The 13,907-nt window shown below is 36.1% G+C and overlaps 1 pseudogene; it reads right to left on the bottom strand.

The window, feature by feature from the left end:
- Positions 1 to 10,776: 10,776 nt before the first annotated feature.
- LOC105866349 (mitochondrial fission factor pseudogene) lies at positions 10,777 to 11,709 on the bottom strand (annotated as a pseudogene).
- Positions 11,710 to 13,907: the final 2,198 nt, after the last annotated feature.

Here is a 13,907-nt window from a genome sequence, read left to right as displayed (position 1 = left end):
AGTACCCGATCCATCAAGCCTTTGAGCTAATCCCATTCATGACTTACTCACCCTAATCCCATTCATGACTTACCTCTTACACTATGACACTGACAATTAAATTTTAATATATGAATTTTGGGGGACACATTTAGGCCATAGTATTCCATCCCTGACCCCCCCCCACCAAATTCGTGTCCTTTTCATATAGGAATATATTCATTTCATCTCAGTAAACCCAAAAGTCCTAACTTGTTCCAGCACCAACTCAAGAGTCTACTGTCCAGAGTCTCATATACATCAAGATACAGGTGAGACTCAAGGCAAGAGTCATTCTGAGGCAAGTTTCTTTCCAGCTGTGAATCTTTAAGGAACAAGTTACATCCAGAACACAATGATGGGACAGCCATAGGAGAGACATTTTCATTCCAAGATGTCTATTTCCGGTAGAAAAGAAGAAAGGAGTAACAGGTCCCAAGTAAGTCCAAAACCCATCAAGGCAAACAATATTAAATCTTAAGGCTTGAGAATAATCTTCCTGACATACTGGGGTAGGATTGGGGCCCCTAAAACCCTAGGGGGCCTCTCACCCCTATGGCTTTGCTGGGTGCAGCTTACACAGTAGCTCTCCCAGGCTGGGATTGCACTCCAGTGGTTCTGTAGTTTTGGAGTCTCAGGGGCAGCCTTGCCCCAACATCTCTGCTGGACATAGCCCTAGTAGAGACTCTCTTGTAGCTCCACCCTTGTCATAGTTCTCTGCTTTGGTCCCAGGGCTTTCTGGAGCATCCTCTGAAATTTACATGGAGGGAGCCATGGCTCTGCAGCCCTTGCACTCTGACTGCAGAGTTAGCATAACATGGACATTTCCAAGGTTTACAGCCCGTATCTTCCAGAGCAGTGGCACTAGCCACACCTGGGGCTACTTGAGCTACACACAGCTGGGGTGCCTGAGGAGTGCTGCACGTGGCACAGATACCGAGGCAATACTGGGCAGCAAATGCTGAGGTCCCTTCAGGCAACCTGGGCCCCTACTTTAACATAGTTCTGTTTTCCAGGCATGGGCACTCTATCCATACTAATCTCCTTAGCAAACTGTCACTTGGCCACACCCTTGGTGTTTTCTTCCAAACATGCTTTTACAACCTAGCCAGGCTGACGATTTTCAAAATCTTTAAATTCTGCTTCCCTTTGATTTTAAATTCCATCTTTAATATTTTTTTCTCCTTGAATTTTATTATGAGCAGTTAAGAGAACCCTGAACAAATTGCTTAGAGAATTGTACTGCCAATATTTTGCCCTCTATAAAGTATTAGCTAGAACACAGGCACAATTCAACGAAGTTCTTTGCCATTTTGTAATAAGGATGGCTTTTCCTCCAGTTTCCAGTAAGATATTCCTCATTTCTGTCTAAGACCTCTTCACAATGATCTTTACTGTTTATATTGCTACCAGCATTGTGATCACAACCTCTTAGATAATCTCTAAGAAGACTGAGTCTCTCTCTATAACTCTCCTCTTCCAATCCCTCACCAAAGTCACCTTTAATACTCCATTCAGGCCTTTTCTAGCCTGCTCCTCCAAATTCTGTCAGCCTTTACTCAGTACCCAGTTCTAAAGCCCCTTTCACATTTGAGGTATTTGTTACAGCAATGCCCCACTTCTCTGGTAGCGATTTCTGTTTTAGTCCATTTGTTGTGCTATAAAGAAGTACCTGAGATTGACTAATTTGTAAAGAACAGAAACTTATTAAACTTATGGAGGCTGGGAAATCCAAGAACAAGGTCCTAGCATTTGATGTCTAGTGAGGGCTTTCTTGCTGTGTCCTAACGTGATGGAAGGCAAAAGGGCAAAAGACATGTCCTTACGTGACAGAAGAGCAGCAGAGATCTTACTTCCTGAAGCCCCTTTATAAGGGCCCTAATCCATGAGGGATCCACCCTCATGATATAATCACCTCCTAAAAGCCCCATCTCTTAATACTATTAGGTTGGTGATTAAATTTCACTCTGAATTTTGAAGGACACATTCAGACCACAGCAATCACCAATGGCCAATGATTTAATCAATCATGTTTAGTAATGAAATTTCCACAAAACCCCCAAAACTAGGTTCAGATAGCTTCTTTGTTGGTGAACACATGGAGGTGTTGAGGGGGTAGCATGCCTGGTGAGGGCATGAAACCCATCACCACTTCCTACATACTTTGTCCTATACATCTCTTCTATTTGGCTGTTCCTGACTTATATCCTTTATAATAAACCAGTAATATTAAGTAAAGTGTTTCTCTGAGTTCTGTGGGCTATTCTAGCAAGTTATTGAACATTTAAAGGAGGTCGTGGGAAGTTCTGATTTACAGCCATTCAATCAACCACCCAGCTGGTGTCAGAGAATTGGTTGGTGTGGTGAAAAAAACCCTACACATTTCATTTGGTGTCAGAAGTGTTGTGAGTGAAAACAGGACAGAAAGGTGCAAATGGCCAGGGGCTTGTTTTCGCACTTTTTATGAACTTTTTTCTCTCACTCTGTGGGTCCTAGGAAGAGATAGACATTGGTTTGTTCACTCTAATTAGAAGAGGCACAGAAACCTGGCTGTAAAAAACTTTTCATTTTGCAATAATTTCAAATTTTTAAAAAGGCAAAAAATAATAGAAAAGCACTGATGGTGGCAATTTAAAATGGTATATCTGCTTTAGAAAAAATTTGGCAGTTTCTCAAAAAGTTAAACAGAGTTAGTATATGATTGAGAAATTCTATTCCTATGTATATACACAAGATAATTGAAAACAAGTACTCAATACATGTACATGCATGTTCATACCAGCACTATTGCTATTCACAATAGCTACAGAATGGAAACCACTCAAATGTCCATCAACTGATGAATGGTAAAATGTTATATCCATACAATGAAATATTATACAGCCATAAAAGGAATGAAGTTCTGATTCATGCTACAATGTTGATGAACCTCAAAAATATCATGCTAAGTGAGCAAAGCCAGACACAAAAAGCCACATATTGTGTGATTTCATTTATATGAAATGTCCAGAATAGGCAATGCTATAGAGACAGTAAATGAACTGTTGCCAGAGCCTGGGGGTAGGAGAGAGTGGAAAGTCACTGCTAGTGTGTACAGCGTTTCTCTTTGAGGTTATGAAAATGTTATGGAATTAATGTTCTGGAACTGGTTGCACACATTTGTGAATATAGTAAAAGTCACTGAACTTTTCACTTTAAATGGGTGAATTTCACAATATGTGAATTATTTCTAAAAACAATAATATTGAGAGTAATAACATATTTGTCATCAGTTCACCAGATGTTAATATCTTACGCATCTGTAATTATGTATTTATAAAATTCAGAAAATTAACATCAATATATAGTATAACCTACCCATTTTATTCAGATTTCACCACTTTTCTCACTGTTGTCCTATTTCTGGTTTAGGATGTAATCTAAGGTCTCATGTTTAGTTGGCATGTTTCTAGTCTCCTTTGTCCTGGAACAGTTTCCTAGCCTTCCTTTGTCTTTCATGATTTTGATACTTTTGAAGAGTACAGGGAGTTATTTTGTGGAATTTCCCTCAATTTGGATTTCTCTGATGATTTCTTCTGCTTAAATTCTGATTATGCATATTTGGCAAGAATACTACAGAACTAATATTGTGTCCTTATTTGTATCCTACCTATCAGGAGACACATTATGTCGATTTGTCCCACTACTGGTGATGCTAACTTTGATGATTTGGTTAAGTTGGTGTCTGGTTCTGGCTATTCATACTTTTCTTTATTGTTTATAAAAATATTTCCTGTTATCACCATTCTGTACTCCTGTTTTCCCCTACTCCCCACACATAATCAACTGTGTTTAACACGTATCATTTAGTTTCTAGGTGTTCTTGAAAAATGCACCTTATTTAGGTGTCTAGGTATTTTTAGTTTACATGTGTGGCATTGTGTTATATCTCATTCTATTTTTTTATTAAGCACTGTTTTTAAGGTCCATCCATATTGCTAATTTATTCCTTATAATTCTGCATAATATTCCATGGAGTGCAACTACCACATTTCACGTGTGTTATTTCCAGTGATGGACCCCTAATGGGAACTAATTCTGGCCACCACAGATAACATTGTAATGAATGTTCTAATGTATGTCTCCTTATGGATCTGTATAGGAAATTATTTGGAATATATAATGAGGAATGGAGTTGTTGACTCATAGTATATACATACAAACAAACACTTCAGAATGGCCTGATCGGTCTATGTTCCCAGTATCAGTGAATGAGGTTTCCTATACATATCCCTTCCCATAATTGATATTGTAAAGCTGTTTCTGCCAATCTAAAAGGTATAAAGGGATATCTTATTGTTTCAATTTATATTTCTCTGATTACCAATGATTGAACATCTTTTCATATGCATTTGAGCTTTGGGGGTTTTCTGTAACTTTTCTGTTCATATCTTTTCCCCATTCTTAACTTTTAAAACCATAAAGCGTAGCATACATATGGAAAATGCACATAAAATAAATGAACATCTCACTGAATAGATTTGTGTAACTGTCACCCAAGTCAAGAAATGGAACATTGCAAGTATCTCAGAAACTCAATCCCTGTGTGTCCCCCCAACCTGTCACTATCCCTTCTCCCTCCCCAAAAGTAACTACCATCCTGAATTCTAAAATTATAGCTTAGTTTTGCTTGTTAATGAAACTTCTATAAGTAGAGTTATATAATCTTTTATGGTTGACGTATTTTGCTCAAAAAATGTTTGAGAGTTATCCATGTTTTATGTAAGTGTAGTTTGTTTTCCTTCTCGCATTTTAATTCATATGAGTAAACAGTTGGATGTTTCTAGTTGTGTGCTTTTATGATTAATACTGCTGTGAATATATTTTCACTTGTAACCTGATGGCATATGCACACTCATTCTATTGAATGTATACATAGGGGTAGAATTGTTAGATATGGATAAATCAGCCTTGGTAATTATTACACTTTATACTTCCACAAACTATATGTGGGAGTACCTGTTTCTCCACATCATCGCCAACACTTAGTATTACAAGTCTTTTTAATTTTAACCACTCTGCTAGGTATGTAGTGATATCTCATGGTGCATTTAATTTGATGACCAATGTAATTGAGCACAGTTTTATGTTTATTAGCCATTTAGATATCCACTTTTATAATGTGCTGTTCAACTCTCTTGCTCATTTTTATACTAAGTTGGATTATTTGTTTTGTTTAGTTTTTTTTTGAGACAGAGTCTGGCTCTGTTGCCCGGGCTAGAGTGCCATGGTGTCAGCCTAGCTCACAGCAACCTCAAACTCCTGGGCTCAAGGGATCCTTCTGCCTCAGCCTCCTGAGTAGCTGGGTCTACAGGCATGTGCCACCATGCCTGGCTCATTTTTTCTATATATTTTTAGTTGGCCAATTAATTTCTTTCTATTTTTTTTTTTTTTTTTTTTTAAGTAAAGACGGGGTCTTGCTTTTGCTCAGGCTGGTCTCGAACTGCTGAGCTCAAATGATCCTCCTGCCTCAGCTTCCCAGAGGAAGGATTACAGGTGTGTAATTGTGTTAGGATTACAGGTGTGAGCCACTGCACCTGCCTATTTGTTGATTTGTAGGAATTCTTCATATATTCTGTTTGTAAGCCTTTTGTTATTTTATTGTAAATATCTTTTACTCTATGATTTCCCTTTCACTTTCTCAATGGTTATGATGATCAAAAATTGCTAATTTTAATGTAATCCAGTCTATCAATATTCTGTTTAATAAGTGTTATTTTTGTATGTTCTGTTAAAAATTTCCCTACTCCAAAAGTTTTGTTTTCATTTCACATTTAAATATGTAATTCTCCTGGAATTGAATTTATAAATTGGGTGTGTTAGACATCAAATTTTATTTTTTAATATGGGGAATTACAATTTATCCAAAATTGTTTGTTGAAAAGACTTTCCCTACTGTTCTGCAGTGCAACTTTTATAGTAAATCAAATGTCCATAGATGCCTCTGTGTATTTCTGGGATATATTCTATTTTATTGGTCTGAGTATTCTTGTACCAATACCACATTGTCTTTATTACCATACCTATATAAGTTTTGATATCCACTAGAGTTGTTGTTCTTTAATATTGCTTTGGATATTTTAGGCTCTTTGCATTGTTATAAATTTTAGAATCTATTGTCACTTTTGATAAGAAAGTTAGGATTTTAATGGGAATTTTATTTTTTTAAATTTCATTATATTATGGGGGTACAAATGTTAAGGTTACGTATATTGCCCATGCCCCCCCTTGAGTCAGAGCTTCAAGCGTGACCATCCCCCAGATGTTACACATTTCACTCATTATGTTTGTATATACCCATCCCCTCCTCCTCCCTCCCACCCACCTGATACCTGATAAATGTTATTCCTATATGTACACTTAGGTGTTGATCCGTTAATACAATTTTGGGAAAATTGATATTTATGCATTACTGAGTCTTCTGATACCTGAATATTGGGATCTCTCCATTGGTTTAAGTCTTTAATTTCTCACAGTGTTTCATAATTTTCTGTTTGGAACTTTTGCATATCATACATTAGATTCATTTCTAGGTATCTGATCTTTTGTGATGCTGCTATAAATGGTATCTTATTAAAATTTCACATAATGAATTGTTTCAGTATATAAAAATGCAGTTGACTTTGTCACCCAGGCTGGAGTACAATGGCTCCATCATAGCTCACTGCAGCCTGGAACTCCTGGGCTCAAGCAATCCTCCCACCTCAACCTCCCAAATAGCTAGGAGTTCAGGCTCGCATCACCACACTCAGCTAATATTTAAATATTTTTGTAGAGATGGGGTCTCACTATGTTGCCCAGGCTGGTCTTGAACTCCTGGTCTCAAGTGATCCTCCTGCCTCAGCCTCCAAAATTGCTGGGATTACAGGCATAAGCCACCATGCCCAGCTGATAATGAATTTTATCAAATGCTTTTTCTGTATTTGGTGAGGTGATCATCTTGTTTTAGTCTCCTTTGTTTAGTTAATGTAGTGAATTACATTTTTAAAAAAAACTCAACATTAGAAAGGTGTAATTTATATATATTAAAATGCACCCACTTTAAGTGTATAGTTTGGAAAGCTTTGATAAATATATACTTGTTAACAATCATCACAATCAAAATATAAAGCATTCTATTACTCCAAAAATCTCCTTCATGCTTCTTTTAGGTCATCCCACTTCCCAACCCCTTCCCTGCATAAAGCACACACTGATCTGATTTCAGTCGCTATAGATTGGATTGCCTTTTCTAGAGAGTTTTACATAAATGGAAATATACAATATGTAGCCTTATGAATCAGAGTTCTTTCACATGGCATATTGTTTTTGAGATTCATCCATGTTTCGTTTATCAGTAGTTTCTTACTGCTGAGTAATATTCTATTGTAGTGATATATCACAATTTGTTTATCCATTCATCTTTATAGGGACATTTAGGTTGTTTTTAGTTTTTGACTATTAAGAATAAAACTTTTTATGAATATTCAATCTTTGTATGGACATATATCTGTATTTATTTATTTTCTTTTATTAATTTCAGAATATTATGGGGGTACAAACATTTTGGTTACATATATTGCCTTTGCATTGCCCAAGCCAGAGCTATAAGCATGCCCAGCCCCCAGACAGGGTGTTTCATACCCATTAGTTATGAATTGACCCATTCCCTCCACCCCCTCCTATCTGCCCTGCACCTGATGAATATTACTTCCATGTGAACACTTAAGTGTTGATCAGTTAGAATCAATTTGACTGTGAGTACATGTGGTGTTTGTTTTTCCATTCTTGTGATACTTCACTTTGAAGAGTGGGCTCTAGCTGCACCCAGAGTAATATAAGAGGTGCTAGTTCACCCATTTTTTTTATAGCTGAGTAGTACTCCATGGTATACATATACCACATTTTATTAATCCACTCATGTATTGATGGGCACTTGGGTTGTTTCCACATCTTTGCAATTTTGAATTGTGCTGCCATAAACATTTGAGTGCAGATGTCTTTATTATAAAATGACCTTTTTCCTTTGGGTAGATGCCTAGTAGTTGGATTGCTGGATCAAATAGTATTTCTATTTTTAATTCTTTGAGATATTTCCAAATTACTTTTGTGTGGACATACATTAATATTTACTTTTTTTCTTGGGAAAATACCTATGAGGTAGATATATTTTTAATTTTATAAAAGCCTGCTAAGCATTTTTTTTGAGACAGAGTCTCGCTCTGTTGCCCTGGCTAGAGTGCCATAGCATCAGCCTAGCTCACAGCAACCTCAAACTCCTGGGCTCAAGCAATCCTTCTGCCTCAGCCTCTTGAGTAGCTGGGACTACTGGCATGCACCACAATGCCCGGCTAATTTTTTCTATATATTTTTACTTGCCCAGCTAATTTCTTTCTATTTTTTTTTTAGTAGAGATGGGGTCTCACTCTTGCTCAGGCTGGTCTCAAACTCCTGACCTCAAGCGATCCTCCCGCCTTGGCCTTCTTACCGGCGTGAGCCACTGTGCCCGGCCTCTGTTAAACTGTTTTTCAAAGTGATGGTACTACTTTATGTTCTCAGCTACAATTTATGAGTATTCCACTTGCTCTACCTTCTTGCTGACCCTTGGTATTGGCAGTCCTTTTTAATTTTAGCTACACTAGTGAGTGTGAGTGGTATCTCATTGTATGTCCCTAATAGCTAAGGATGTTGACTTTATGTGTTTATCTGCCATTCATATATCTTTTTTGCTTAAATGTCTCTTTGTTTCTTTTACCCATTTTTATTTGGATTGTTTGGCTTCTGATTATTGGATTTTAAGAGTTTTTTTACATATTTGGGATGCAGATCCTTTATTAAATACGTGTTTTGCTGATATTTCCCCCCTCTGTTGCATGCCGTTTCTTTTTCTTAACAGTATTGTTCAAAGAACAGAAATTTTTAATTTTAACATTCAATTTATCTACTTTTATTTAAAAAAATTTAATTTTAATTGACTAATAACTGTATTAATATATATTTATGGGGTACAATGTAGTGTATGGGGTACAATGTGGAATGATGAAATCAGGCTCATTAACAAATCCTTCACCTCACATACTTATCATTTTTGTGGTAAAAACATTTAAAATCTACTCTTTTAGCAACTTTGAAATACACCATGCATTATTATTTAGTATAGTCACCATCCTGTGCAATAGATCACTAAAGCTTATTCCTCCTGTCTAACTGGAACTTTGATCAACTTGTACCCCTTCCCCATCCACCCCTCTCCTGAGTCCCTGGTGATGACTGTTCTACTCTTTATTTCTATGAGTTCAACTTTTTTATTTTTTATTTATTTATTTATTTACTTATTTATTTATTTAAGACTAGTCAAGTGAAGTAGTGAGAAGGGGAAAAGTAGTAGAACAAGGAGTTCAATCTGTAACTGACTGTGAACAATCAAGTGAGATAACTCACTACCTTTGGACCAGCCAAGTTCAACTTTTTTAGATTCTGTGTATAAGTGAGATCATGTAGTATTTGCCTTCTGTGACTGGCTTATTTCACTTAGCATAATGTCCTCCAGATTCACCCATCTTGTCATAAATGACAGTATTCTTCCCTTTTTAAAGGCTGAGCTGTATTCAATTGTGTGTGTGTGTGTGTATATATTTTATCCATCCGCTTTTCTTTTAAGATTATCATGCTTTTTTTTTGTTTTATTAAGGAGAACTTTTCTTATATTTACTCACAGAATATTCATAATTTTAGCATTTATGTTGAGGTTTATAATCTATTTCTAATCAATTTTTGTATATGGTGTGAAATAAGGGTCAGGTTGTTTTTATTTTCTTGTAGATTTGTAATGTTTTGAAGCACCATTCTCTGAAAAGACTATATCCTATTCCTACTTAATTACCTTGCCCTCTTAAAAAAATCAATTAACTATATATACATAGGTCTATTTCTATTCTGTTCTTTTGATAGATATGTCTGTCCTCATGTCAATACCACAGTCTTGATTGCTAAAGCTTTATCCTTAGACTTGAAATCAATAGTTCAAGTCCATCAACTTTATTCTTCTCTTTCAAAACTTATTTAGTTATTTTATTTTTTGGTTTATTAAATATACTATGTCTGTACTTTATTCTGTAGTTTCTAAAATTATTCACATGTGGACTTAGTGAAAATGTGCTTTATAGAAAACTAAAATGAAAATAAGAATATACATATAGCACACATATTAAACTGCTGAAATTTTAGGAATTGATTTACTCTGTACAGGTGATTAATGAAGGTGGTCATAAAATATTAGGTGGCTTAATTTTCTTAAATCTGACACCAGACCATGACTTAAAAAGTGTTAATGTTGAAGTGTGGATCCAAAACCATTTATTAATAAAACCATTTAATCTAACAGTGTTTGAGTAACAGAACAAAATAAGTATTATTTTTCTTTTACAGATAAATTTTTCTTTTCTAAATCTATTTTCTATGCACTCTCTCTCCCATTCAGAATATTAGCTGTGCAAACTGATGAGGCAAAAAATCAATTCCTTTAAAAAAAAAAAACAAACTATAGCCTATTTACAAAACATGCAAAGGGAGAATTTTAAGTAGGTGTTACTGCAAAACTGGTTAAAAGTGAATACAGTTGAGTGACCAAATATACTTTTCCTTCTGGAAATATAGGTCCTTCCTCTCCTCTTTCTGAAAGAAATGCATTATCAGGGCATGGACTATAAAAGAGCATACAATACAAAGACAGAGACAAAGAAGTTTGCAAATTCTTATATTTCTAGTTGTTGAGACAGTATGTTTGGGAGCTGCGGTTACCTCTAGCGGCGAAACCAGAGCCAGCTATTAAGCAGCCCGAATGCTACAGTAATTGAATACATGACCATTTCTCTCCTGGCACGTTCTTTGTTTTCCTCTTCTAGAAGTTGTAGGCGTCTATTTAGCTTGATTATCTGTCGTCTTAACGAAGCTGCATCTCCAACAGTTATGTCATCCGAAGTTCCTTCAATTGTTGTATCTATGTTTGAAATGCCATACCTGACGTTGTCATGATGAGGAATAGAAGTGGCAGCAGCAGGCCTGCAATATATCGCAGGTCTCTGATTTTCTTCCAGCACATCTAAGATCTGTTGGTAAGCCCTACGAGTAGAAGACTGAATAAGTGACAAAATGCCACGAGTGGAGGAAAGATTAGCTCTATCTTCAGGTAACATCTGGGAAGGACAGATTGAAGCTTGTTATGGTGATGGTATCAGGGTAGAATCACTTCTGACTAACTGTCCATTGGGGTGAACAACATTTTCACTCGTAGAGCACTCTCTTTTTAGCTTGGCAGCTGCACGAATTTCTTCATTTTGAGAGGTTGAAGGAGGTCTTTTCAAATCCAGAAAATCTAGTAGTCTTTCACTTGAAGTACATGAAGTGGTGGTTTTAGTGCCAGAGGTTTACAGGGAGTTGACTGAATAAGGTCAAGATGTGCTGGTCTTGAAAATGGAATGTATTGATTGTTTCCTGCTGCAACAATCCACTTTGGAACCTGCATCATCATATTAGCATTTAGAACTCCTTGGAATTCTTGTTCTAGGTCAGCATTAAAGGTGCTAGCTTTAATTTTGGGGGGACTCTCATTTGCTGACTAACATCTGTGGTATATTCCATTTCATAAAACTGAATTTAACTAATTTTTCCCATCTCAGCCGCAGTAGGATAATTAAATGCTTTTCCACTCACCAAATGTGTACCAGCTACTGCTTGCTATTTGGCACTCTCTGCTCCTGTGCTTCATATTAAATCCTTTAACATCCTTCAGTGTGCATGTGCTGGCTTTAGAGCCACCTTTGTTCCCCAGGGCCTCTAGAGGGTCCCTGTCTAAGGCCACTAGGGTGGGTGCTCTCAGAGGCTATTTGACAAATGCAGGGAGGAGCTGGGGCTAAGCACCCATCAGATTGGCCCATGGCAGACTGAGAGAGGCTTATTTAGATATTTTAAATCCTTTACATTTCCATTTAAATTTTAGAATAAACTTTTCAATTTCTACAAAAAAACCTAGTGGGATTCAGATTGAGATTATATTGAATCTATTGATATATTTGGGTAATCCCTCTCTCCAACCTCTACTCACTATGACTACTTTTTTTAAAAAAAAATTTTTTAAAATATTGTTTATTATTTTATTTTATTTTTTTTAAATTTCAGTGACTACTTTTTCTTTACTGCATAACTTTGTGTTTCTCCTGGAATAAATAATTTTCTTGTTTCTTTTGTTTGCTTAGTTTTCTATATAACTACAAATACTTCACTTCTAGACTCTTCTTCAGGCCTCCTCTCAATAACTTTGAATATATTAGATATTCTATCAGTTTTGTATTTTTTTTCAGAGAAATCTCTCCCTAGACTTCTGATCTGCTTAAATATGGACAGCTTTCTTCCTAGACATGTTGAACACTGTCTTCCCAGAATCTCCCTTCCCTTTACTACCATCTTAGGTATTCTATTTTTGTCTTCTTCTTGACTTGGTTCCTCTATTGCCTTTCTTGGTTTACTATCTTCCTCTTTCTTGGTTTACTGTCCTTTTTGGTGGGCACATCCCCATATTTCTCAAGAAAGAGGACATGGGAGGTAAAATTTTTCAGACTATGTGTATCTTTATTTCGCTTTCCAGTTTAATTCACAGTTTCATTAGATGTAGAATTTTAGGTTGGAAATTATTTTTCTTTCAAATTTTGATGTAATTTTCCCATTGTTTTCTAGCTTCCAGCATTGCTGCAGAAAAATAAAATATCACAATCATTCTTGATCCTTTATATGAAAACTGACTTTTTGTTATTGTGGTGGTGGTGTTTCTATCTCTTTCTCTCTGGAAAGACCTTTTCTTAGTCCTAAGTGATTTAAAACCCTGCCTTGATATAGATCTATTTTCCTCACTTGTGATGAGCCCTTTCAAACTGGAAATTTAAACTTTTCAATTTTGGGAAAAGTTCTGGAATTATTTTGTTGATGATGGCTTCTCTTCTATTTGTCCCTGTCTTATATTTGTGGAACACAGGAACAGAAAAGAAAACATCCATTGCTCTTCCCCGTAAGTCTTATAGACCTAGTTGCCTCTTAAGCCATTTACATTCCCCTGCAACTTTAAGAAAACTAAACTGTAAATAAGAAAAGCAGCAAAAACTTTTTTTTAAAGGAGCAATTTGTCAAACTCAAAAACTCATAAGAATCCCTTAAAGGGTACGCACTTACATGGTGGGTGTGGTGTGCACCACTTGGAGGCTGGGCATGCTTGAAGCTCTGGCATAGCGGGGTTGGGGAGGGGGGGCAGGGGCTAGATATGTAACCCTAACAATATTTGTACCCCCATAATATGAGGCAATAAAAAAAGAATCCCTTAGCAAATGATTTAAATTACTTTAATTTCCTTCTGCAAAATTAACACAGGTTATTCAGATTTGGATCTTCTGAACTGATCTTTTTCTTATCTTTTTTCCTCCTATGTTTAATTCCTTATACTTTTAGCTCTATTTTATGAGATATTTTTCAACTTGTATTGAATTTTTATTTTATTTCCAACAGCTCTTCAACTCTTTGTGTATTCTGAATGTTCTTTTCTCATATCATCTTGTTCTCATTTCATGGATATAATATCTCTCTGTGGATATAAATAATCCTTTTATATAAAGTTTTCTCCTCTCTGTAGTTTGTTTTCTGCTTTCTTCTGTTTGGTTGTTTTGTTTACTTTGTTTAATATTTCTCATATCTGATGACCCTTGACTGTATGAATACGTTATACAGCTTAGTGCACAGGGGTAGTGTTCTTCAATTGTGGGAGACACTATAATGTAATTTGCCTTCTCTACTTCACTAGGAAATCCCGATGATAATATCTTCCCCCA

Source organism: Microcebus murinus, chromosome X, assembly GCF_040939455.1.
Source record: "Microcebus murinus isolate Inina chromosome X, M.murinus_Inina_mat1.0, whole genome shotgun sequence".
In the NCBI taxonomy this organism is placed as follows: domain Eukaryota; kingdom Metazoa; phylum Chordata; class Mammalia; order Primates; family Cheirogaleidae; genus Microcebus; species Microcebus murinus.
This window is presented reverse-complemented; position numbering and strand designations above follow the sequence as displayed.